Consider the following 24,252-nt stretch of genomic DNA (forward strand, 5'->3'; position numbering starts at 1 on the left):
TGTCAATGATTGCACAAGATTTATCACAGAACAGAAAAAAGCAGACTACAATATGCACAGAAAACAGCAGGTGCAAAGTAGTGAATAGAAACTACTACTTTGTGTTACAAATGTGTTACAAAATTTAAATTATCCTAATTACAAGGCCCTTGGAAGTTCCTAAGTTGAACCTCCCTCACCAGTTTTAGGATAGTACCAAAGGCTGTTTTCCTTTGTCTCATCTTGTCCCTTTAACTGTCACCATAAACTTTACATCAATTATTTAATTTCTGATTGTCTGTCTTCTGTCTTTTTCTTTCCTCTCCTTCGTGTGCATGCCTGTGCATACATCACAGATCACAACCAGCTTACACCCCCGCCTCCTTGTTAAAAGTCCCACCTCTTCTGCTGACTTACTGCACTCTTAATCAAAAGGGCAGGAGGAAGCCGCCAGGATTCATTCTTCCCCCGCTCTCCACCTCTCTCCCTCCCATTTTTCAAATGGCACAAATGTCAAACTTTCTAAAAGGATATTTGGCATAGCTGAGTTCAGTCATGGAACGTACAAAGTCGGTATGATCAAAAGGTTGCAGGGCTGCCCACTGCTAAAGAAGAGAGGGAAAAAAGGAAACGGGGATCTTTTCTGAAGTGTGAAAGAATGCATGAGACAACTGTTGCCACTGGAAACACCATGTCTATTAGCAGCAGCGGTGGGTCTGAAACACCAAAACCTATGTCCAGAGTCCAGATTCCTTGAAAAACAGGACTGTTCTGATCCCATTTTCTGCCCGTGAAGAGACAGAGATAGACACAGCTATGGAACTGAAGACTTCCTTTTTTTTTCCTGTGTGTTTTTCATCATTCTATGGAAAATAACTGAATCAATGTGGAAATAACAGTTAGTTTTCTAGTCAAAGTTGCTGAAACTAATCAGATAGAACACAGATTCACATTGTCTCTTTGGTATTTTTATACTGCTATCTTTCACCACAGTATTTTCATTCTTATTCTATCCACTGCTGAAAAGGAGAGGAAATTATTCCTCCCTTCTACATATCTAAGATTGTTATGATTTCGTAAGGTTTGCAATTGTAGAGCACTTCACAATTGCACGCTCGCATCTTCCTCTACATTTCTGATGCAACTCTTCTGGTTTTATTCATCTGTTTATTTGCACCACTTTGCTGAGCCCTTGTGAAAATGTTTGCATCTCCTTACCCAACATCAACATTAGAGAACAGTCCAGTTATGCCACTGGCTCCTGCAAAACATCTGCACCGCATGAAAATTGGTGGTCATACTACTCAGCATGAAGAATTTCTCCATGAGCTCAGATGGAGTTTCCTTGCCAGAAGATAACCCCAAAAATGTAGACAATAAAGCTCATTGTCAATATCCATTTAATAGAAAAATCTTAATTATAGATAGCTTTCAGTCCCATAACAGTAGACGGGAACTTGAGATTAATTCCCCCTATGACAAAGTATGTGAACAATAACCAGAATTTGTAATCAATACCCAGAGGAGAGAGCATCCAAATTGTAATGGGGATTTGGGATTCATTCCCAGAGGGTGTAATACATGATTTGGAACAGGTAGACTGGGATTAATTTTTGATTATGAAATATTTGAACAGTAATTTTCAACTTTTAATGAAGAGAAGACATGGACACCACAATTAGTATAATTTCTAAGTCTCTCCATCGTATTTCAGGAGACCAGTGATAGATCACAAACAGCTGTTTGGGTCATGCACAAGTTAATGTGGGAGTGCCACCTAAAGGAAAGTGCACTCGGATGAGACTCTGGGGAGAGACAGGCAAAGACCAGAGTTGCACTTTCCCCATTTCTAATAAAACTTGATTATTGCAAAGTCTGCATTAGAAGTAATTGTTCCATGTTTGCTGACTTTACATGGACAATTGTAAGCCAGAAAACATCAGTAAGGGAACATGGCTTTTCTCTTACACAGGGAAAAAATATAAAGGTGCTCACAGGAGAAATAATTCTCACTCTGAAGGAAAATTCCAAGATAGGAGTGTACAAGGTAAAATATATAGAACCTCACCATGTCCTGGCGGGAGAATACAACCCAAATTTCTGAAGTCCCTTAGAATATAATAAAACAGCTAATTGTTTGCCTAGAATGAAGATAATGACTAAGCTGTGAATCTTACCCTTTTCTGTTAGTTTTCCACAAAATAATTTTCTTTATGTTTTCCTCACAGGCCAATGAGTAATTTTAATGATTATGAGCTGCATCTGTAGCCATGTAAGACAAGACAAATTTTATCTATCTGCATATCTTGTCATTTATAAATGACTGCAACAAAGTGATTTTTTAGGACACAGGTTTATTGTCACAGGGGTAAGCAAACCTAGCCTCCTAGTCCAGCATTCAGTACTGCTCCGTTGGAAGGAAAGTATCCAGAAGAAAAATGTCTTGCCCTGAAACAACTGATGGCAGCTGCTTCAGAAGCAGGAATAAAGATGAGATGAACCAAAATCCTGTTTCAGCTTGACACATAATTCATTCCTAATTTATCTTTTCAGCCTTGTAAAGTATTTTAAAAGATGCTCTGAATATCTGAAATGGAAGATTTTCCTCTTCCTTTTTATGCCTGCTATGGTAAACATTTGGGTCTTTCACTGAAAAGAGATGAAACAACTCTGGTTCTCTGTGGGCCCCTTTCCTCTTAAGCCCCCAGACCCACATCTACCCAAGGATCATTTCCTAAGTCTCCAAAATTATATATAAGTATGCTGTCTCTTCCAGACCCTATTAATCATAAACTTCTTCTCATTTCATTTCAGTATTAAACTCATCTTGTTCAAATCTCTAATTTTCCACACTGACAGAGAAGTTCTCTATACATCATTCAGTTCTATTTCCTAGATACATTCAAAATTACAAAATTCATTCAAGCCCATCTGATCTCTTCTCACTAAACCTTCTGCCTTGCACTGACTGAGAAGAATTAGCCTTCCTCCTGTCAGGTATACATCTTTTCCCCACAAAAATACGTGAAAACATCCAAATATAGCCAATGACTCAGCTTGCCCTCATACTTGCGTCTTTGCTCTACAGAGCAGTTGTTTTACAGAGCAGCAAGTCCCACTGTCATAATATCAGACAGAGTACTAATTTTTTAAAGCAAAACAAGCTGCATGGAAGGGTACCACACACTGAAAGTAGGAATAGGGATGCAGTGGTACCATCAGCACCCCTCATTCTAGAGAAAGCAGGAAATCTCACAATGAAGTCATGCTACAGAGTGACACTGCTGAGCCTAATACATCACAGGTCATTTAAAGTCATTAAAAAGTAGAATTTGCCAACCACAGTTTTCCTCAGTGATCCTGTCTATTAAACCCAGGTGCAGATCTTGGGGTTGGGAAGAAAAACCATGACAGATATTTTCTGCTCTGCTCTTTCCCTGCTGCAGCAATGTCATCTATCTCATTTCTAACCCAGTGCCACAGCTTCTCTCCAGTTTTACAAAGACACTGCAGCAGTACACCAGCAAAACAAATAATAGTCTTGCTCTATAGCAAACAGGAGATGGGACTAGAAGAGCATTCAAGCCTCTCTCTGTGTTTTTTTTTTTTTTTTTTTTTTTTTTTTTTTTTTTTTTGTTGAGCCAGACATTTAGCAGAAACGATTATGCCTTCCCCAGGAGATATATGTAACAGTAAGTTTGATGCTTCAGAGCTGAAACCAGCCCCTGCTCTGCCCTAGGGCCAGATATCGTTGCTCCAAAGGCTCTGGGTCCCAACAGTGAACTGCAACCCACAACATGACTGGGGACCTGCAGAGCCCTCCACTCACACACCGCACACAGGCTACAGCAGCCCTTCCGGAGAGTTAATCACAGCAGCTATGGCAGGCAACTCAGAGCCAGATGGGCTCCATGTGGACACAGCGTTAGATTAGTCACCTCACCAATTTCTGCCTCAGTATCCCCAAGTGTGAATTAGATTTTGGCACCTACAAGTTAAGAGGGTGGCAGCTTTAGAAGAACTGTATGTTAGAGAGACAGATCGATATTTCATTTTAAAGAACAGTTTCTATTCTACTAGACTTTTGATGATTTGAGAGAAAACAGACTGTTGCAGTATTTTTTAACTAAAAACCTGTAGAAGAAATTGTTACAGTCTTTTACAACCAGAATCTGGAAGGGTGTCCCATTGTAATATTTTCAAAGAGAAGTTGTGCATGCAGTATGTATGTGCATATGGTGTTTATGAATTGTTTTTTAACTTTAGATATTTTATTCATTTTTCCACATGGTACAAGTAGAACACACATCTTTGTTGGACAGACACCAAAACAGTAACATAGCTTTAGATTTCAGGCACTCAAGACTCAGTGGGACAATAGGCTACTCTATCTTCATGCCAGGACATCATGTCCTGAAATTAGGATGCATGCCATCAGGCAGTTCATATCTCACTGAAGATACTCAGCCCTCAATACATTCAGTTATACTAAATGAAGGAAATTGTAACCACTTCCAGTTATTTCATACAGAGATAAGGACCATGAGAACTTTGTGTCTTGGCATACAACATCCTATTTTGATTTCACTGTACTGTGGGATCTGCTGTTATCCACAGTTTGTGGACTTCATTTTTTTATTTTTTTTTTTTTACTTGGGGCATGCACACAGCCAGCGTGGTAGCTTCAGTCATAACAAGTTTCAGAAGTCCCTAAAGCAAAGGGAAGGGGGTAAGGAATGGCACAAAACAACCTGGCTAGAGCTTCTCAAGACAGCAGCAGAAAGAGCACAGATGCTACTGACACCTGCAACCCTACCCCAGAGCCAGCAACATGGAGTTCAAAATTCACTTTTGTTTGCAAAGTGTGCATATGTGTAAGCTGCCATTGCAGACTCAAGGAGAACACTGAAAGCATATTCTGCAGGATAACTGCCTATCCAGACTCACTAGTGCTCAAAGTCAGACGAAATGTAAGTGTGAGCAGCTTACCTCCAGAGCTACTGCAGACTGCCATGTCTGATAACTATATAAACCTTGTTTATTTAATTTCAAAGCTTCTGTTTCCCTTAAGCTGTACCATAGTCTCAGGAATCAGAAGATGGTGACATTTAAGAAGTAGAGGTAATGATATAATTGCTTTTCCAGGGAAAAAAGCTAGGTTCAAAAGCAAAATAAAGTTTCCTTTATAAAGAATGGAGATATTAATATTATAACTGATCATTTTTTTAAAAATCACATTGTAAATCATCATCCTATTAAATGAAATGTAAGAGGGGACAAACCAGTTCAGAGAAAATACATAAATATTAATTCTGTTCCCACTGGTCATTTAACACCTATCTAGTACCCCAAGGTCTTGAAAACACTGGGTACAAAAACAGTTCTTTCCTACTATCTGGAAAAAGAGATGAGGATAAGGGAAATTAAACATTTACATGAACTTGAGATGCACCGGTTTTCAGACAGACAAACTAAAATGCCTACGCTGGGTATCTGTGACACACAGAACTTATCCATTGTCCTACTGAAAGTTTTTTCCAGTGCCTGGCTTAAATTTGAGGTTTCTTGACAAGCTCTAATGAATGGTTAACTTTGCTTTCCTGATAAAAAGCAAATGCTCCCCGACTTCACTCTTTTCTTGAAATAAGTCCATATGGATGAAATATACGAACTTCTATCAAGGTGACTGCTGCCTGCGCATTATTTAAATGCTAAAATAAAAAACCGGGGATTTTTTCCCCCCAACTCAGGTGCAGCAGGTCCCACCACGGGGAAGATCAGCCCTGCTCTGCCAGGCACAGACGTGGGGCAGTGCCCAGCCCTCTCTCTCCCCTCTCCTGCTCCGCTCCCCCAGCAGCGGCGCTGCCCCGGGGCTGCAGGCAGCAACTGCAGCGAGGCGGGGAACAAGCAGGAGATGCGCCGTAGCCTTGTGGATCGCAGGTGGCACCGAGCATTTCTCTCCACACGCGCCAGGATGGATATCTACAGCTTAGGAGGGGGAACGGTCAGCTATGTCGGCTGTGATGGCAACAAGCAGCCTGGCCGGCAGCACGCGTGTGCTCGCCTCTCGCTGCTCGCGGCCGGCGGGCGCCTCCGGGGCTGGAGCGGAGCACCGGCTGTGCCCGGGCATCTCCCACCTTGGCCTGGGGCTCCCTCTCCTGCCCCGGCCGCGGACAGGGAGGGTGGCAGATAACGCCAGTGGTTTGGAAATGCTCTCTTGTGAAGCCACTGAAGAGATTTATTATTTATAGGCAGAGGGATGAAAACATGAAGTGTGTTCATGGGGGCCCTTGTGGGGAGGGCCAGTTGCTGCCAGGCAGTAATTTCCCTCTGAAGTTCCTATGACTTAAATAGCCACTTGAGCTCTGCTCTTGCAGTTTATGATGTCAATAGAACCCCTAAATGAAATTACAGCCTTCTGATACGCAGCGGGGTAGCTTTTCTTCGCTGTGTAATATACGCGGCCAGAAGAAATTGCACCATACACAGAGTTTCACTAAAGCTGAGTTTATCATAAGAATGTTCCCACTAAAATATGATTAGGCTTCTTGTTTGCCGGATAACACTTCTAATGAATCAGGGTATGCGTGACAGTCATGTTTTGTGAACGCAGACATATACCCTGAGGTGAACTGGGCACTCCACTGCCTCCAAGCACCAGCTATTTCATTTCCACCATAATTTGCACCTGCTTTGTTTTGCCAGCAGCACAGACCCATGCTAGCTCTGGAACTTGCCTCGGTTCCAGGAACTTGAAGCTTGCAAAGATGAAGAAACAAGCATGGCAGCAATGGTTGGGGGGAATCTACATGCTGTATTTACAGACACTTTTATTTTTTAAGCGTGCCTGAGCCTGGCTAAACCTGATCAGTAGTCCTGTGAGGACGGGGAAAAAAATTCCACTTTTCAGATGGGTAAGTGAGAAATAGACAGAGGTGAAGATCATAAAGATGCAGCTGGGACACAGATTCAAGTCTCCTAAAGCCTTTTCCATTTCTCTCCATTCTCATTATGTTACCCCTACATTCCCCTTCTCAGCCCAGGAGAGGAAGAAAACCCCTTCATCTTACCATTCATAAACCTTGCTATTTCTCTGCCTTGAGGTGAGGACTGACTGCAGCTGATAATTAGGTATCTGTGGTTAGTGGCTGCTTTACCTCAGTAACTTGCAATCCCATTTAGTTTCCTAACTTTCCTCGTCATATGACTTAATTCAAAATCAAGTTTCACTTTCTTTTCTGAATTATGGGAAGGCAAATTAGTGCTGTTTCAGTGCTGTTACCCAGGAAAACAAGCTGTTGTTCAACTTTTGGAAAAGAGATGCTTACAATAAAAAATAAGAAAACAAATTGAGAATACCTTAAAATGGGAAATGTACTCAAAACAAGGCAGTTTCTTTTATGTACTTTTATTGCAAAAAATTGTCTCTGGATACTGCTTAAATTCTTGTACTTCTGAAGCATCCCAGTACCTATGAATCTGCCTACCTTTATCATTACATCTTTTTCTGTGCTTTGTTCTTGTCTGATGCAGTTAACACTCACAGAACAACAAGCATATCACGTCAAACAATTGTTGTGCAGAAATCAGTAGTTCTCATTCTGCTACATAAATATATATTCTCTTCCCCAAAAGCATAAACTGGAGGTTTGAACATGAGGAAAAGAATACCATTTTCTCCTTGATTGCATCAGGCAAAGGAAGATAACTTTCCCACTTTATCTATGGGTAAAGGAGAGAGGTTTAAGTTGGCAGTGCATGCAGAGCACTTTGATATTACTAGTTGGAAGGGATGCTGTAACTGAAATGGCTACTGCTAGAAGCACACAGTGAATGTATAAAAGAATGACCTTAACTATTAATTTTCTTTTTTTTTAAAGCAACTATGATAAACTATTACGCAGTAGATAAAGAAGCTACTACTAATGAGACAATTTATCATCTTGCCATCCTAAAGTGTTTAAATAGACGGTTAGAATATGATTTGAAATTGCAGATTTTCACCCTAATGATTTTAGACCATAGACAAACCATTATAATGTTGGCCTACCATCAATAAGCAGCTTATACCATAATAAGAAGGACTGATGAATTTTTCCACATTGCTATAAATAAATACCAGCAAAGACAAGTTCCTTTGCTACCAGAGAGATTTGGAGAATAAATAAATTAATGAAATAATTTAAACATGGGGACATTTGGAGCAGCACAGAGACTCTTAAAAAAAGAGATTAAACATTGTTTTTCCTTCTTGGTGAAAGATGCCAGAGTGACAGCCCTTGACTTCAGTATATCCAGAGAACAAGTGTTATACAGGCAGAAGTTTGAAGTTTCAGACATTTAGCACTGTGCTTTGAGAACTTTCCATTTTAGAAGTACTTATGTCTTTCAGACTTACACTGCCTGGAGGGAGAAAGTAAATCAGAGATAAGCTTCAAAGATCAGACCCAAAAGTGTGTGTGGGCGTTCAGTATAGCCCATTCAGAGAAGAGAAAAAAAAAATCCATTATGTTTCTATCTGTGATGTGAACTGCCTGAAAGTTTGGGATGTTCTGATCTGTCAGCTGCTTTGAGTACACTGCAGAAAGGTGATGCAACAGCCAAGTTGGGATCTTAACATCAATTTAGTCAAAAGCTGGGACCATTTGGATTGAGGCTTTGATGTATGTAAAGGTTATTTCTATGTGTATGTAATACTCTTTACTGAAGGGATCAGCCAACTTAATTGCGGGTTTTGTTGAGAGCTGGTGATTTAGTTTAAGTTCAGAGAGAGGTCTGCAGCACCAGGGAATGAAGAGAAACAGCTAACCCTTGCTGCTCAGCGCTGAAATACGTCTGCAGTCAACCTGGGGGTTTGTACATGAAAAAGGAGGAGCTCACAGCTCTTTACAGTTCTAATGCAAAACCAGATGGAACTCCGAGGTTCTGTTCATCTTCCACTTGAAATTTTAAGGCTTAGTAAAACTTGAGGCTGAAACTGAAGCATGGGGAGGGACTGACAACCCTAAATGGATCGAAACCAACAAAAACATTTGCAAAAAATTGCCAGGGAGTAAAGCCACCAAATCCTACATTACTTACTGGTTATAAGAAATAGCAAGTACCTTAATATGGGTTGGACGTGACTTGACACTGAGCTCAGTTCTGAAGTCAGTGTCAAAGCCTTTGACAACTCCAGTGGAGGACTGCTCACCAGCAGCCTCTATGTACAGTTCTTAGGACTTAGAATGGGCATGAAACTAGGGAAAAGGTGACTGGAGTTCTCTGTAGGTCACAGGTGACCAGCAGTAGTCAAAGAGGGGCGGCCTCCCTGGGTGTCACAGAGACAAGCTTGTTGAAACACCTGCTGAATAAATGCTACTCAAAAGCAAGACAAGGGTAAGAAGAATGCTGCCTAGTTAATACCCTGTGTGAGATATGTTGATTCCATTAAAGATCTTGGTCTTTTGCCAGGGACATGTTTCAAAGAACAGGATAATAACTCAAAATACAAATATTTTGACTGCTACCCTCTGTTTCTTATATGCCTACTTTGTTAGAAGTAGAAAATGTTAGTCAAGAAATGATTCATTTCTTCAAGTCAGATAATATGGAAGATGATGAGGGATGAATGAACAGCCCACGCATTGCCCGGGCCTTCTTAAGCATTACAGCAGAAAAATATTAACAGAAGTGCTATGTTCAGTGGGGCAGGAGAGGACAAAAGGAGACAATCTGGGCCTGGAGCTAGAGGTGCTCATCCTGCTCTTTTTTTTTTTTTTTTTTTTTTTTTTTTTTTTTTTTTTTGCTGTCTTTCCCATGCAGCCGTCAGCAAATCACTGCAGCTTTCTAAGCCTTATCTTCCCTATCCAACAGCTGAAAATAATTCTAAATACCTTGATGTTGGCTGAGACACTCAGTTCTTTGGCATCCAAGAGTTCCTATATGAAGTTCTACAAAGTACATTTTTTTCCCTGATTCCCAGTTCCCCGTACAGACACAAAGAGAACAGAAAGGAAGCGAGAGAGTTAAAAAAGAGGGAAAAAAAATCCAACCTTTCCCGCTCCCTCAAATGGACCAGCAGCCTATAAACCAACTAGTTCTTCCTATTCCCAGAGGTGGCTTCCACTGAAGCATTTTCTTTTACTATGCATCCACTGTAGAGTTTCTTTTCTGCTTGGCTGGGCAATCAGGTATTCAGAGCATAATGTAAATGCTCAGAACACACAGGCATGAAAACTTGCCAGACAGAAACTCCAAGCGAAGGATTAACATTCCCCCCACCCCCTCACCCCCCCGGCCGGACCGCCCCCGCCGCCGCAGCCCGGCCGCGCTGCCCGGCCTGACCCCCGCCGGTGGCGAGGGGACACCGGGGCGGCGCAGCCCCCCCGCTCCGCCGAGCTCCCCGCACTGGGCTCGGCAGCCGCTGCGCTCCAAGCTCCGTACTCCTCCTGCGCTTGCCGCTGATTCTGTTTTCGTATTTAAAAAAAAAAAAAAAAAAAAAAGGAAAACACACACACACACAAAAAAAAAAAAAAAAAAAAAAAAAAAAAAAACACCAAAAAACAACAACAAAAAAAAACCCAAAAAAACAAAAAACAAAACCTTTATTTCCTGCTTTGCCGCGGCGGCCCCGAGAATAGAAGCCTTGACACATCAAATTCTGGGAGCTCACCACTCACCAGGGCTGTGGTTCCTGGTCCAAGCAGTGACGAAGGAGAATCACCTCACAGTCTCTGGAGAGTGGCAGGGCTTGGCTGCGAAGCGCGCCCTGCGCCGATGGGCTTTTTGAGTTCGCTCTGTTCCAGAGCGAGTGCCGAGGCACAGAAATTAGGGAGGGGAGAGGTGGGAAGGAAAATCACTGGAGCCTCTTACGATCAAACTTCCACTAAGCAAGAGGAAATGTCTTATAAATAAACAACAGCAAGAGAAACAAAAAAATCCATCCCGTCCTGCCAGAGGAATGTACATTATTGTCTCTCGACGGAAAACTTTACACCACACCAGAAAGCAAGAAAGCAGCCATTTCTCCTGAAGCTACACTCCCTTGGGTGGGGAGGAGGAGGGCAATGCAAACTTGAAAAAAAAAAATATTGGGAAGTTCATGCGATTTCCCAGTAGACAAACAAAACTGTCCACATTCAACACACGTCACTATTCCAAGGTTTCCCGCAGCACTAAATTTCTTTAGATCTGATGATCTTCACTCCACCATTAGGCCACATTCAAGGAAGAAGTTCAAGGCAAGGGGAAGGAGGAGAAGGTCACAACATATGTATGTGTGAGTGTAGATCTGTATGCATATGTTTCTATATTTATTTATGCATAACACTGACATTTTATTCATTTTATGATTCATATTTATAAGAATAATTTTATATACGTATTAAAAATCTTGAGGTATATTAAATTCTCTCCTACCTCCCCATAATTTTTGAGATTTACAGGTCAGAGTTCCAAGGTCTTCATTTTAATCTCACAAGACTGCAACTGTAACCTACTGAAAGCTAATATGTTATTGTACTGCAGCTCACAAGTGACACGAGTTTGGTGATTTCAGTACAGTCCCTGCCTTTGCAAAAAACTATTGCGTGATTTGGCACAATGCACAGCAAATAGCAGTCTCTTTATGAGGAACTACAGATGGCAATTGAAAGAGTAATTCAAATAATTTATCAAGCACATTTAGAGACCTAGAATGGGGGATGGCCTGAGTCTATGAGAAACCAGTATGCTACAAGTCATTATTAGCAAGCTTATTAAACCTGCCTCAGTAAAAGATCAAGAGATTGCTGATGGGAACCAAGGTGCTTGGTAGTGCTGGGTTTTGGGTCATGACTAGGAAAGCAGAGTACAGCAGGTGAGGACCTACTTGAGAGGAGGAGTGGGACGAAAGACCATGAAATAACTGAAAATGGCTTGGCAATCTCAGCCTGCACTTCTGTTCTAGGGTACTTCACCATTTGAGACAGACATGCAGTGCTGAAAGAATGTAGTGCCCACCCCAAATTCAGCTTACCAAATCCCAAAAAAATTCCTAATCTGTTGAATTCTTGAGGACTACCGTATTCACAAGACACAAATGAAAACATGTTTTTTAAATGAATTAGTTTTACATCTGTGCGTTCTTGCTGGCAAAGTAATGCTGTCATAGATTTTGCTAGCAATAGTCAGTCTACAATGCAGGTGGGTAAGGCAGAGACAAGCTTAAGATTGAAGTATGGCTGAAAATAAAAGCCAAGAGCCATTAATGCAAAATTTATAGTAAATCACAGCTTTTTCAGGCTCAGGTCTTTAGGAGAAGAGGCTGTTAAACATTTGTAGCTCTACAATACCATGGTGATCATAATAAAATAAAAGAAGGAGGCATTTCCAAGAGATTTCTTAAGACAGAGCAGTAGAAGTGACATCACTGACACAGCGCTGGGAGAGCTGTGGGAAGAATGGGAGTCTCACTGATCTCGCCAGATTAATTGACAAATTGTAAATCTGACCATCCAGCTCATATGAGCTGATACCAAAGAGGTCCTTACCCTGGAAGGGTGCTGGGTGACAGAGAGAAGGTGTCAGCTGATCTGACCTCACTAGGAAATGCTTTGCTCATTTACAAATCATCTCAGCATTCACTTCTCTCACTACCTTTATGTTTACCAGCATTGCCAGAGATGCTGGAGAAAACTGAGACAAATGTAAGCTCTTGCAAGTGAAACCTTATTAGTGAGAGGTGTCCAGAGAGCTGAGTGCTCAGAGAGCAGAGAGGCACACAAAGAATAATGGAACAGAATTTGAAATAATAATTCCTGTCTGTGATGAGGAAAACCTTTAACATTTCTAAGCAGGAAACACAATTAGGAGGCTGATCTACTGACCTTAGGTTCACAATACTTTAGGAGATTTACACAGATGGAAGTGGGGGCAGTACATGGCCCTCTGTGTTTAGTAAGGCATTTGCTAAACAGACCAGAGATCAATAGCAGACATTAAATTAAGCACTCTGGCATTCTTATTATTTAGTATCATTAAGCATTAAGGATGGCTGTATTGTAAACACAGGGAACAGAGGAACAAATGAAATCTTCTATTAAAAAAAAAAAAAGCCCATGAAGTTTCTGAAAATTAGACTAAACAAAAAAACACATGCAGTGAACAGATCACGCAATTGTGATCAAAATCTCAGCAAATTCCAACTATCTGCCTGTCAGTGTAGACTACTTCCATTACAGACTTCAGGAGACTGAATTGCGCCATTCTTGCTTCACTAGCATTAACAGTGGCCACAGCCTCAGAACTGCAAAATAATAAGAGCCAGGAGGACAATCATTTTCCTCAGATTTTTTATTTTGACATTTCCCATTTGTGCCCTTTTTCAAAGTTTTAATTTGGTAAAGGCACTTTTCAGCCTGTCTTTTAACAGGTCACTAATAACTTGGGATGCAAGATCTCATATTTCATTTTTTGCTGCTGCCACCACTAAATATTTCATTTACCTTGAGTACAGCAGACCACTCTGGAAGGTTAGTTTTTAATTTTTTTTTCTTTTCACTATACTGTTTACAGACTAGTTTTTGTGGCTCATTATTTGCATTAGGCTAGTTTGATTCTACCTGTTAAAGTAAATTAACAGACAGCCTATCAAAACACTTTAATTCTTTAAGTAGCTCAGTGAGTCAACTATACTGACTTTCCATTTTCTTGTGAATTTCCATATTTCCTATATGGAAATAATGGGAGTCTTGGAGGTGGTACCTAGTTATAACACAAGCTTCTTCTATATATTTTTTGATATTTGCAACCATGTTACACACACAAATATAAATGTATACATTTGTGGATGCACATCTGTACATACACACATACATATAAATAAAGTCACCAGAGTTTTATTCCTTCCCCCAGTCTTGGCTGTTTGCCCTCGAACTAGAGGACCAAATGAGTTTTGCAACAATTGTACATATGCACACACCGAGAATACAGGGCTAAAAACAATAACGTCACAGGGTTTCTCTGCCTGCCTTGTAGCAGTATAGAGAGGACAAGCCTCAAAAAGGGTGATGCTTTCCCCATCTCAGCAAAGAAAGAGAGAAGAACCCCAGCAGAGGAAGGAGAGTGCTTGGAGACCCTGACTTTTCTTTCCTCCCCTCCACGCATCCCTCCACAAGCTAAAGCTGTGTGCTTAGAGAGAGGCCATGCTACAACCAAACCTTGGGAGCAGCTGCAGATAGGCACATGGAGGTTAATTCTTCTTTCTGCTCCATTAACCTCTGCTCCTCCTTTGTGACACCCTCAAGGAAGAAAGACAGGAAGACAGCGTGGCCAGGAGAGCCAGGCACGTGCTGGTGGCTAGGCAGCGCTGCAGGGAGATGGTACCAGGGCAGGGCTGCCTCTGATCCTGGGCTTCGTGGCCTTTGGAGACCTGTCTGCTTTGCTCCTGCCACTTCTGCCTCAGCACTGAACTCTTGCAGGGTGCAAGTATTCCCCTTCCCTGCAAGGCAAGCTTCATGGCAGTGCCCTGCAGCTTTTCCCTCTGCTCTGTGTTCCTCTATATAGCAGGAGACACACAGCCTTTGGCAGTGGGTGCAAACAGAGATAAACAGAGATGAAATAAACCTAGTGGAAAAGTCTTCTCCAGCTGTAGTGTCTCTACCTATAAATAGATACTCTCCTGCTGTCCTCCACATGCAAACACAGAGTTGAGAAAATTTTTTTGTTGTTGTTTTCTTGTTTAGTACAAAGCAATTAAAATGTAACAACCTCTCAAAATCTTCCTTTATTTAAAAAAAATAGGTCACGGACACAGAAGCAGTCAGTCATGGTTTGGAGTGGGCAAGCAAACAATTTTCATTTGATTGTGCCCTTGTTTTTGTAACTAGCTTTTCTGCTGTGACCTGCTATACTTACCCTGTCTGCTGTGCTAACCAGCAACATGCCTTTTTAATCTGCCTTCCTGGGGTCTGCATTTGATTACAGCATTCATGTTCTATTTAGATTCTTTTGAATCATGCCCTGTGGTGCTAGCACGAAAGGTGTTATTTATAAAATGAAATTCTGTTGTATTGCAACTTGGATTCAAAGAGGACAAGCAATATTAAATACTTACTTTATTTAATAATATCTTGGATTTATTAACTCAATTTCATTACAAGATTAGAGACGGTAACCTGGAGGGGGTTATTAACTAATAAACAGGCTTCAGGCAACTTTGCCCTATATAAAATAAAATAAAAATACATATATATGCATTTAAATTACTTCTGAGGGCCCAGATACACACCTGAGGCTCAAAAGTATGGCTTTCTTGATAAGCAGTATTGCAGAGAGCTCTTGGCTGGAATCCACTAAGCTCATAGTCCCTTTAGGACAGAGGGCATCCGCACTCAACAGCTACCCCAAGTGACCAACCCCATTTAGTTGGTTGCATCCCACGTGGGATGAAGTCTACCACACAGCTGTGACAGAAGTCATGCAGGCTACAGTTTCTTCAAACCACTGTGGGCAGCCCACCAGAAACCATGAAACTGCCAACCCATCTGCCCCTCCTTGACTTCCCCAGCACCTCAAGGCTCACGTTTGTGAGCTGCTGCACACAGCTCTTTCTCTCCCAGCATCAGCCCTGCAAATCGCAGGACACACCAAAGGAGAAGCTTCCCCAAAGCATCTGGGGAGACTCGCAGGCAGCATGCTGTATCTCCCCAAAAAAAGCTCCTGAACCATCAAAAGCTTCTCTTTCCAGAAAACGAGGTGATGGAAAATTCCTGACTGTGCACACAATATGATATGAATCTATATTCTGATAGTTAGCTTTTTTTATGGTAACTTTAAGAGCATTTCAAACCAGTACATATTCTGTTCCTCCAGATATGGCACAACTGGCAGCTGAATTGAACCTCAATCTCTTCACCTGGTTAAGCTGCAGCACATTTGCCAGCACCCCAGCCTAGGGGATGAAGGCCAGGTTAGGAAATTCACTGAGGGTTGAAAGCTCCCTGGGAGTTCAAGAATACTGAGATGCAATTTTTTCTCCATTTCCTAAATAAAACTAACAAATGCTAATACACTATTAAATGCCTTCTCTCTGAAACACTCTATGACAAGAAGTAGCTTCTGTGACTTTGAACCTGTCAGGTCCACAATAAAGCCTGAGTCTGACACGGGAAAATAGCACAGTATCAATGTCACAAATACTACAGGCAGGGAATTCCCACTTGGAAGTGCATGGCTGCTAAAAGCTTTCACCCCACATCTGTTGCACAGTTAGCTGTGAGTCACCTGCAGTCAGCTTCATTAGACCTGAAGTGTCACTCAAATAAGACAAGCTTATTGCTAGAACAAGAGAATTCAGATTTTTAAGCATTTGATAGATTAAAAGGAAAGTGTCACGATATGTTAAATGGATATTCAAATACTTTAGGTCTCAGTTTTCATCTGCTTACAGATCATATGCCTTTGCTTAAAGCTGCATGGTAGGCAGAGACCAAAAATAAAGGGCAAATTATTTTTTTCACTCATGTGGTGCTGTTCATTGCAATGACTCAGTGAGGGATAAACTCCAGTGCATGAAGATTATGAAAAGACAGAAAGACGAATGGATTAAACCTGATCGGAAACAGATTTGAATTCAGAGTAATCTCTAAAATTCAGAGGAAAACACCTAGAGCATGGTGGTGCATGGATATTCCCAAGCGAAACTGTGGTTAAGTAACAGAACTGTACAGAGAAGAGGTTAATTTGGGTCAAAAATGAAGGGAGATTGAGAAACAGATTTATGGTAAAACTTTCAAAGGCAAAAGCAATAATTGCACCCGCAAAAGGCATGTGCATCATTGCTACAAACAAAAACACATGCTTGGACTCTCTACAGGCAATCTGGCATCTGTCTCTCATTCCCTCCCTCCTCCTGACCCTGAGACCTCTCTCTCTGGAATTTTGTTCCATGAATATTCCATAATGCTACACTCAGCTCCTATTTTCAAGAAAAGTCAGCATTAGCTAATAAGTGGAAGTTCACAGCATTACTGTCAATCAGTGGTTGGTTTCCATGAGAATGGAGACAGAGCTCAACAGAAAAATAGTGAGGTTCAGGCACAAGTGATATTCTGTCTACATATGTTATGTATGTACCACTTTGAAACTACAGAACTAACTTGTTTGGCACTTCATTTATTAGCAGACTCTCAAGGGTATCTAAAAAATAAGCCAAGTTTAAACAACATTCTCTTGGGTCTTTTTGAAGTGAGGCAGAAACAAAATGTTTTATTTGGTAAGTTAGAAATACTGCTATTTATTCTTGTTCTTATTCTCCTCACTTCTTTCTATATGCTTAAAACCACCATTAACAAAAAGACTGAAGCTTTTTCTTTTTTCTAGATGCATTTTATTTTTTAAATTTCACCCACCAGGCCTCAAAGAATAACAATTTCTATCCTAAAATAATTAGTGAGAGAAATTTCTAACTGATTCTGTGGATTATAAAGGGAAATGATCTCTGTTTTGATAAAAGTATGCTACTATTCCTGAATTGATACAGTCTGTTTGCAATAAACAGACTAGGCAATATGATGCAAGGGCACAGGGTATGCATGGGGTAGAAATTTACACAGGCACATTTGTCTTCTACTATTTTTACCCACTCATCAAAGTTTCTGGCATATTGTCCCCTAGAACTAAACAAAGTAAACAATGTAAAAAAATAAGGAAGTCAGTTATTTCCTTTCTTGGGGGACCAAAACCCAGAAATCCTATAAAATGTAGATACATTTCAAAATTTAAAATGTCATTAAAATTTCATACAATTGGGTTAACAGATTTATAAGGAAGTGCTATGAAAAGAAGGTAGTTTCATAACTTTAACATAAAGAAGGATTCTGTTTTAAAATACACACCAAATTTAAGACTATTTAGATAAAAGCCCTTGGTCTTACTTCTGATTAAATTAATGGAAAATGAGCTCATGGGTGATGGGAGAGAAGCAAACCCAAACTAGCTGACAGATACAGTTAAAAACTCTAATTCTATTCAGTTGTTTCAGTGTGACTGATTTTGAGAAGAATGAAGCAGTTCTGCTGGGACAGACAGTCTGAGCAGTGGATGGAAAAACAGGAAGAGACTCTGGGCAGAGAACATCACTTGGGTGAAGCCTGTACAAGCTAGAAATCACTTGGCCGCTCCAAGACCCACCAAGACAGCAGAAGGATAAATGAAATGCCATTTGTATGCATTCTTCCAAGTCCCCACTCTCTCTCCATTTTCCTCAACCAAGAATCTCTGCATGTATATACCTCATGAAAAATCTATCTTTTCCTCAATGCAAATCTAAGAAATTCATGGGACAGACCTGTTTCAAAGGCAAACAAGAATTACATGATGGCCACACAGTGGGGGAATTTTCTCCCTCTTGGGATGCTCTCTTTTTGCCCCTGTGAGGTCAGCCTTTGAAGCCCACTCACATAGCTCTATAATATAATGTAAGAATTTTTTAATCAACCAGACACTAATATAAAACTGGTACTTGATTTCTATACTGGGATTCCAGTGTGCACTGTAGGAAGCTGAAGGACCTGGGCCCAGGACAGTTATAATCCCTTTCTGCAGTATTCAGTGAAACCACAATTTCAAATGTTTATTCTAACATGTTTTCTATCAGCATTCTGTGGAAGGACTGAGGCCCATTACAGCCATATTACATGATAGAACAAACCAGCCTGACTCCAGGCAAAGGCTTCATCCTCCCTGTATCTCAGTTTCCCTGAGTGTCAGCCTGGAAGAGCCATTCTTTTTCACTTAATAGGGATGTCTTGGGAATTACCTACTTAACATACAGATGAAAAAAGGCTCTGAAAGGCAAAGTACAGTGGGGCTGAGTGGGTAGGCTTGCTGCAGTAACATGGCTGTTGCCAGCAGGCAGCAGGTAGCATAGATCTCATGAAAGATCACTCGTCGATTTTAAGTTACATTCATTTTTGTGCCTGTTCCGTAGCCCCCAGAGATTAAATACAGCTGAGTGCTATTATACAGTTAGCTCCAGCGAATGAAAAATATACTCTTTTAGCAGTTTTATTCCTTTATCAATTACTACTTTAAGAGACTTGTACTGTATTATTTTATATTGGCCAGTTGTAAAAATAATTTATTCCCTGAAGAGTTTTATTCCTTTAACATTTCAAAATTTTTGTTCGATGTTTAGCATGTGACCATTTTTGACAGAGAATGAAAGGAATACTTTATTAAAGGAGCTAATACAGCTCCTTTTCTTATGTATATTTTGATCATTTTTAAAATAAAAGATCTGAATAAGATTTCCAGTAACGCAGAAAATCCAGTAAGATTTTTCTCTTTTCAGGTCTCTTTGCATTACTGCATTATCACGCTGGGGGGGAGGTGGGGGAAAGACAGAAATCCTTTCCAGATTTCTGGTAAAGTACTGGACCTGTTGAGGATCAAGTCCCCTTTCCTCCTTTCTTCTAGGTACATCTTTTTTTAAGCTTGCTCCCACCAATGTGTGTATATAATAGAGATGAGTTTCTTACAGACTTGAAACCCTGTAGAAGAGCCATTGGGATGAAAACCCATCAAGTGAGCATAGAGAGCCACTACAGAACTAACAGGAAAGCATTCTTGAACACTATTCAATGACTGACACTGTCAGGTAGCTCTGTGACTTAGTTTTCTCTCTAAGTGGCTCAAACCACGATGAAAAGAGCTGTTGTGACGCGGAAGATGCCCAGTTGGATTGAAAAGGCAAACCTCTGTTTCATTTGAGAACATGGTATCATAGGGTGTGTGATTTCACAGAACACGGTGACATCAGTACACGTGCCTCAGTTGTGATCATACACAGTACAGTCAATCAAGGATGAAGCCATCTGGGATGAAGTTAATCTAAGGATGAAGAGCAGAATGCACAGGGTGTGCAACAGAGCAGAGCTGGTGTTTGAGCACAGCTAAAATAGAACGAAGCTTTTGTGGAGACAGTGTTGCATAGCCTCATAAAACCTCTGTTGCTCAGCAGAAGATGTTGATTTCCTTGCCAATTCATAATTCAGATCAGATGAAGGATTTCCTGAGGTTTGCAAGCCCTGTTAACGATAGGGAGCCCGGCTTGGAGTAACCCTGGAGCTGTTAAAGTGAAAACAAGTTGTATACAAGGTTTTGTACAACTTCAGTGCAAACCCTGGAGGCCTGAAGACTCACCTGAGTTTCACGTTGGGCTACTAAACTCAAACAAACTGTGGGAGAAAAAGAATGGCAAAGTTCATAGCCAGCATCTTTCATCATCAGTTCTCAAAGTAGTTTACAAAGGGATTTCCTATTTTATGAGGGCAAAACAATTGCAGTGTAGAGGAACACCTTGTTCTATACCATGGAGCATAGCAGCAGCAGAGCAGGGATAGAACTGGAGTTACTTGTGATCTAGGCCACCATATTTCCCACAAGAAACAATGCCTGAAACAAATTAATACTACAAGTTAGCAGCAAAGTTTTGTACAGCTCTAATCAGCAGCCACAGAACACCAGTCCTCCACAAACATCTGCTCAGTTATATAAGTTTATTCACTTGATGTGGATGAAAAGAAGTCCTTCACTAACTGGAATGACTTGTGTCAATCTTTAGCCCTTTAAAACATTGACTAATTTTAGACTTTCTGTGGCTAGATACATTTGTAAACTATTAAAACAGTCTCCTGGTACATGGAAAACATATGGTTTCAACAATGTTATTCCTTCATGAAGGTCTGTTTCTTTTTCTTCAAAGTTTCATTTAGCTGTACACTAAGCTTGTTTGTTGTTCAGAATGCTTGTTTTTATAACTATTTTCCCTCCTTTCCACAGCTATTTACTGGAATGATATATATGTGTGTGAGTAAATATATATATTAAATACCCATACTTTTATTGACTGAAGATTTAATGATAGAGTGATAGTCAGAAAAGAGTATAAAAGATGCATATTCCCAGGAACCCATTCCCTCTCATAGCTGGTGCACTGCAAGTTTGCAGGGAGGAAATGCTGCTCATTGTGCATTTTTAATTTCTCACACATTTGGTGACTACATTAAAAAACAGGGATGAAGACAGCCTACCCAGGCCAAGACCTACACATCCATTCAGAAAGCTTCCCTACATTTTACTGAGGCTACCGTCTACTAATGAAGAATGTTCATTGTTTCCTCCACCACTCCTAAAATATTAAGCTATAGTTACTCCCTGTTTTAACTGTTTTTCCTGGGACAGTTTTCCATGTCAGATGGTAATCACCACGTTTGGCTCACTCTACAGCCACCCTTCATTTATTTGCATTCCCTCTCTGGACTGACCCTAGCAAACCTTCACTGCTCTGATCACCACTTGGTTTGTGAGCTTGAAGGAAACCGTGCTTCTCTCGGGCACCTGGCCTGGCACTGCACACTGCTGCTGGGTAAGGTGGGAATCTCAACTTTACTTTGCACTTCATGGTTGGAAGGGAGAAGTATAGCAAACAAGACCAGGCTAGTGTGAAGTGGAAAACAAGTTATCCTTAACCAATGCTTGGAGCAGGCTGCAAACCCAGGAACTCCACGAATTCCCTCAGCCTTTGGTGGAGAAAAATGAAGTAGGAGGCCATTTCTCAGCAGCCAAGTGGGCTACAGTGAGCACCACATATCCAGTTCTGAAGAACAGTGGGTCTGGCCTAACACCAGGCCTGAATACACGAGAAGTGGACAAGAACAATGTCACTTATATAAGAGCAAAAAGCCTGCTTTAAAGACATGGAGAGCTGTGTTTCTTGGAAACAAGCTAGATCTATAGTGACAAATTAGGGAAAATAGCTGAGAGAAGTGAGTAAACAGGATGGAGCAGAAACAGAATTGGAAAAGGCATGGTGACAGAAATGCAGGATATATGTTTGGTATTGTATTCTATGATTGGATGAGGAAAAACAAAAGCCAAACAAGTCCATAAGTTCATTTCAGATATTAACGGCATTGCTTAATGAACTTCTGTAACATGCTCGTATTACGAGTCCAGAATGGTAATCTATAAAATAATCTAAAAACTTTTTCAAAGGTGTTTTTTTCCATTGCATTTTACAGCTCTTAAGATTAAATTTCATTTTTCTGTGTGAATTCATGCTGCCAAGGTTGGCATTGACTGATGTATACGCATCTTGTTTGTACAAAGAAATCTAGAATATTGCTCACGCAAAAGTGTGGATGCAACTCCAGAGGTCAGAAAGAAAACGCTTGTCCATGGAATCAGCATTAATAAATTAATAGATTTATGGCTCAAACAGTTTGCCCAAATAGCACTGTTTTACCTCCAAGCCACAGACTTTCACTTGGCTATGACCTTCAATCCATAAGGCAATAAGAGTCTTTAAATTGTGAAAGCAGAAAGGAAAAAATTGTAAGAGAGAGACCAAGGACATGAGAACTAGACCTGGCATGGGAGAATAATTGTCAGTTAAGAAGAAGTTATGGAGGGAGAGAAACACTTGAAGGAATAGGTGCCTGTACACCGACTGGAGGTACTTTCAAAAGATCTAACAAATCTGTAATGCAAATATAGAGAAGGCAGCACTAGGACAGCAAGGGAATAAGGATATATAAAGACAGATTCCCTTTATGCCTAAAAATGACCAAGGACATAGTAATTATCATACATACTTTTTAAGTGAGCACATCTAAACTATTGGGCTTGAATTCTGACCTCTTGCTGGATGTAAAATTAAGTTTCAAAAACGGAAAAAAAAAAATGAACTTGGCCTCCTGATGGGATGCTGAAAGAAGTGCTGCTTGCTTTATTTGTCCATGCACCTTTTTTGCAACTCCTGCTAGAGCAGCGTGAAGGACAATTACTTCAAGTGTAATGAAATGAGTGCCCTAATGTGAACGCTTCTCTACAGGAGATCCATGACGCCTTGACAAACTGAAATGCCAGAACCCTCTGCCATCACTGCTCTGTCCGGAAACTGCCCTCAAATATTTGAGACATTCCTGGAATTAATAAATAAGTGCTGATTTGGCCTGGCTGGTTGCTGCCTGGTATCCTTGGCTGGCACTGCCTTACAATGGATGGCATTGTTTTCTTGCAGCAATTCTTTTGCTTTTCTTCTTAAATTTCCCAGTGCCAGCAACAGGAAGACTGATTAATTTCAACTAATGTGAATGTTGAATCAAAGATATGACTCATTTTAAGGAAGCTTTTGTTGGATGCTTAGTCTATCAAACCATGCATACTTTAGATTATTTGGTTATGTAGGCAATATGATCAGGCAGACACAACCATTTTTGTTGAACTCAGGTGCACATTACTTTTGTACTGAAAAGCTGGACATGACCAAAAGTTATGGTGCAGCCTCATGTAAAGTCTATAACCAATCCTTTCTATGCTGTCTGGAAAGACATGCATAGTATACAGTGTGTTGAACTTATCAGAAAATGACAAAAAGCAAGTAAAAGGGGAAAAAAAAGTTTGTCAGCCTGAAGTCAGTGAAGCTGTAGTTCTCAGAATTTGCTTTATGCAATATGCATAAATGTCAGGTCACAATGCAAAAACTGGGAAACAAAAAGAGAGTATTTTCTCTTGCTATGCTTTTGTGCCATGGAGCAGCCCATAACACATCAGTTAACTTGGGGCTCCTTGCTGGACTAAACAGAATAATGCATTTCAAACATTTCTTTAATAAATAAAACTAAATGTAATACTATAGATATTGTCTCTATTTTTTTGCAGCTCACATATACAGAGCTAAGTTTTAGGGGAAGTTCATCAGAATGCCTTTGGAAAACACTCGTCTAGGATCATACTGTTTGCTTTTCTATCCGTGCATTTTCATAACCAGCTTTCATTTGCAAAAATGCTTCCAAATGTTAGTTATTCAAGACTCACAATGGCTGAAATGGAAAAAGCAGTGGTAAAGGGCCATTGTGATCTACTCAAGGCCACAAAAAAACCCAGAAAATTTTCTTGTATCTGAAACATGCTTTCATTATTATAGAAATAACTGCTTGGATCACCCACACTTCCGTAAGAAAAATACAGTCCTGATCCTATTATGCAAAAGTATTTAGAAAGAACTAATTTGCAAGATATATAAATATAACATTCATGGTCCTTTTGATACATGTAACATGCATGGCCCTTTTACAGCAAAGAAAGGAGGACTGCTCTGGGTGTCCAAATTACCTTCAAGCCTTCACTGCCAGGTAATTTGACTTGAAACTGAAAAATACATGCATAAAGTCTCCTGAATAAAATGGGAATATATGGGGGCAGATGCTCCATTTAGCCAAGTCTTCCCTCTCCAATGAGGTCAAG

General features: G+C 40.5%; 1 protein-coding gene and 1 long non-coding RNA gene across 15 annotated transcripts in view; one reads left to right on the forward strand and one right to left on the reverse strand.

Annotated features, from left to right (window-relative positions):
• ZBTB20 (zinc finger and BTB domain containing 20) overlaps window positions 1-24,252 on the reverse strand; it is a 482,085-nt gene that overhangs the window by 179,637 nt on the left and 278,196 nt on the right. The window lies entirely within an intron of this gene.
• LOC137468893 (uncharacterized) lies at window positions 10,572-19,674 on the forward strand. Its single transcript, XR_010996232.1, has 2 exons — window positions 10,572-11,233; window positions 17,975-19,674. It is a non-coding gene; the product is annotated as an uncharacterized lncRNA (long non-coding RNA).

This window comes from Anomalospiza imberbis, chromosome 2, assembly GCF_031753505.1.
Source record: "Anomalospiza imberbis isolate Cuckoo-Finch-1a 21T00152 chromosome 2, ASM3175350v1, whole genome shotgun sequence".
Lineage (NCBI taxonomy): Eukaryota > Metazoa > Chordata > Aves > Passeriformes > Viduidae > Anomalospiza > Anomalospiza imberbis.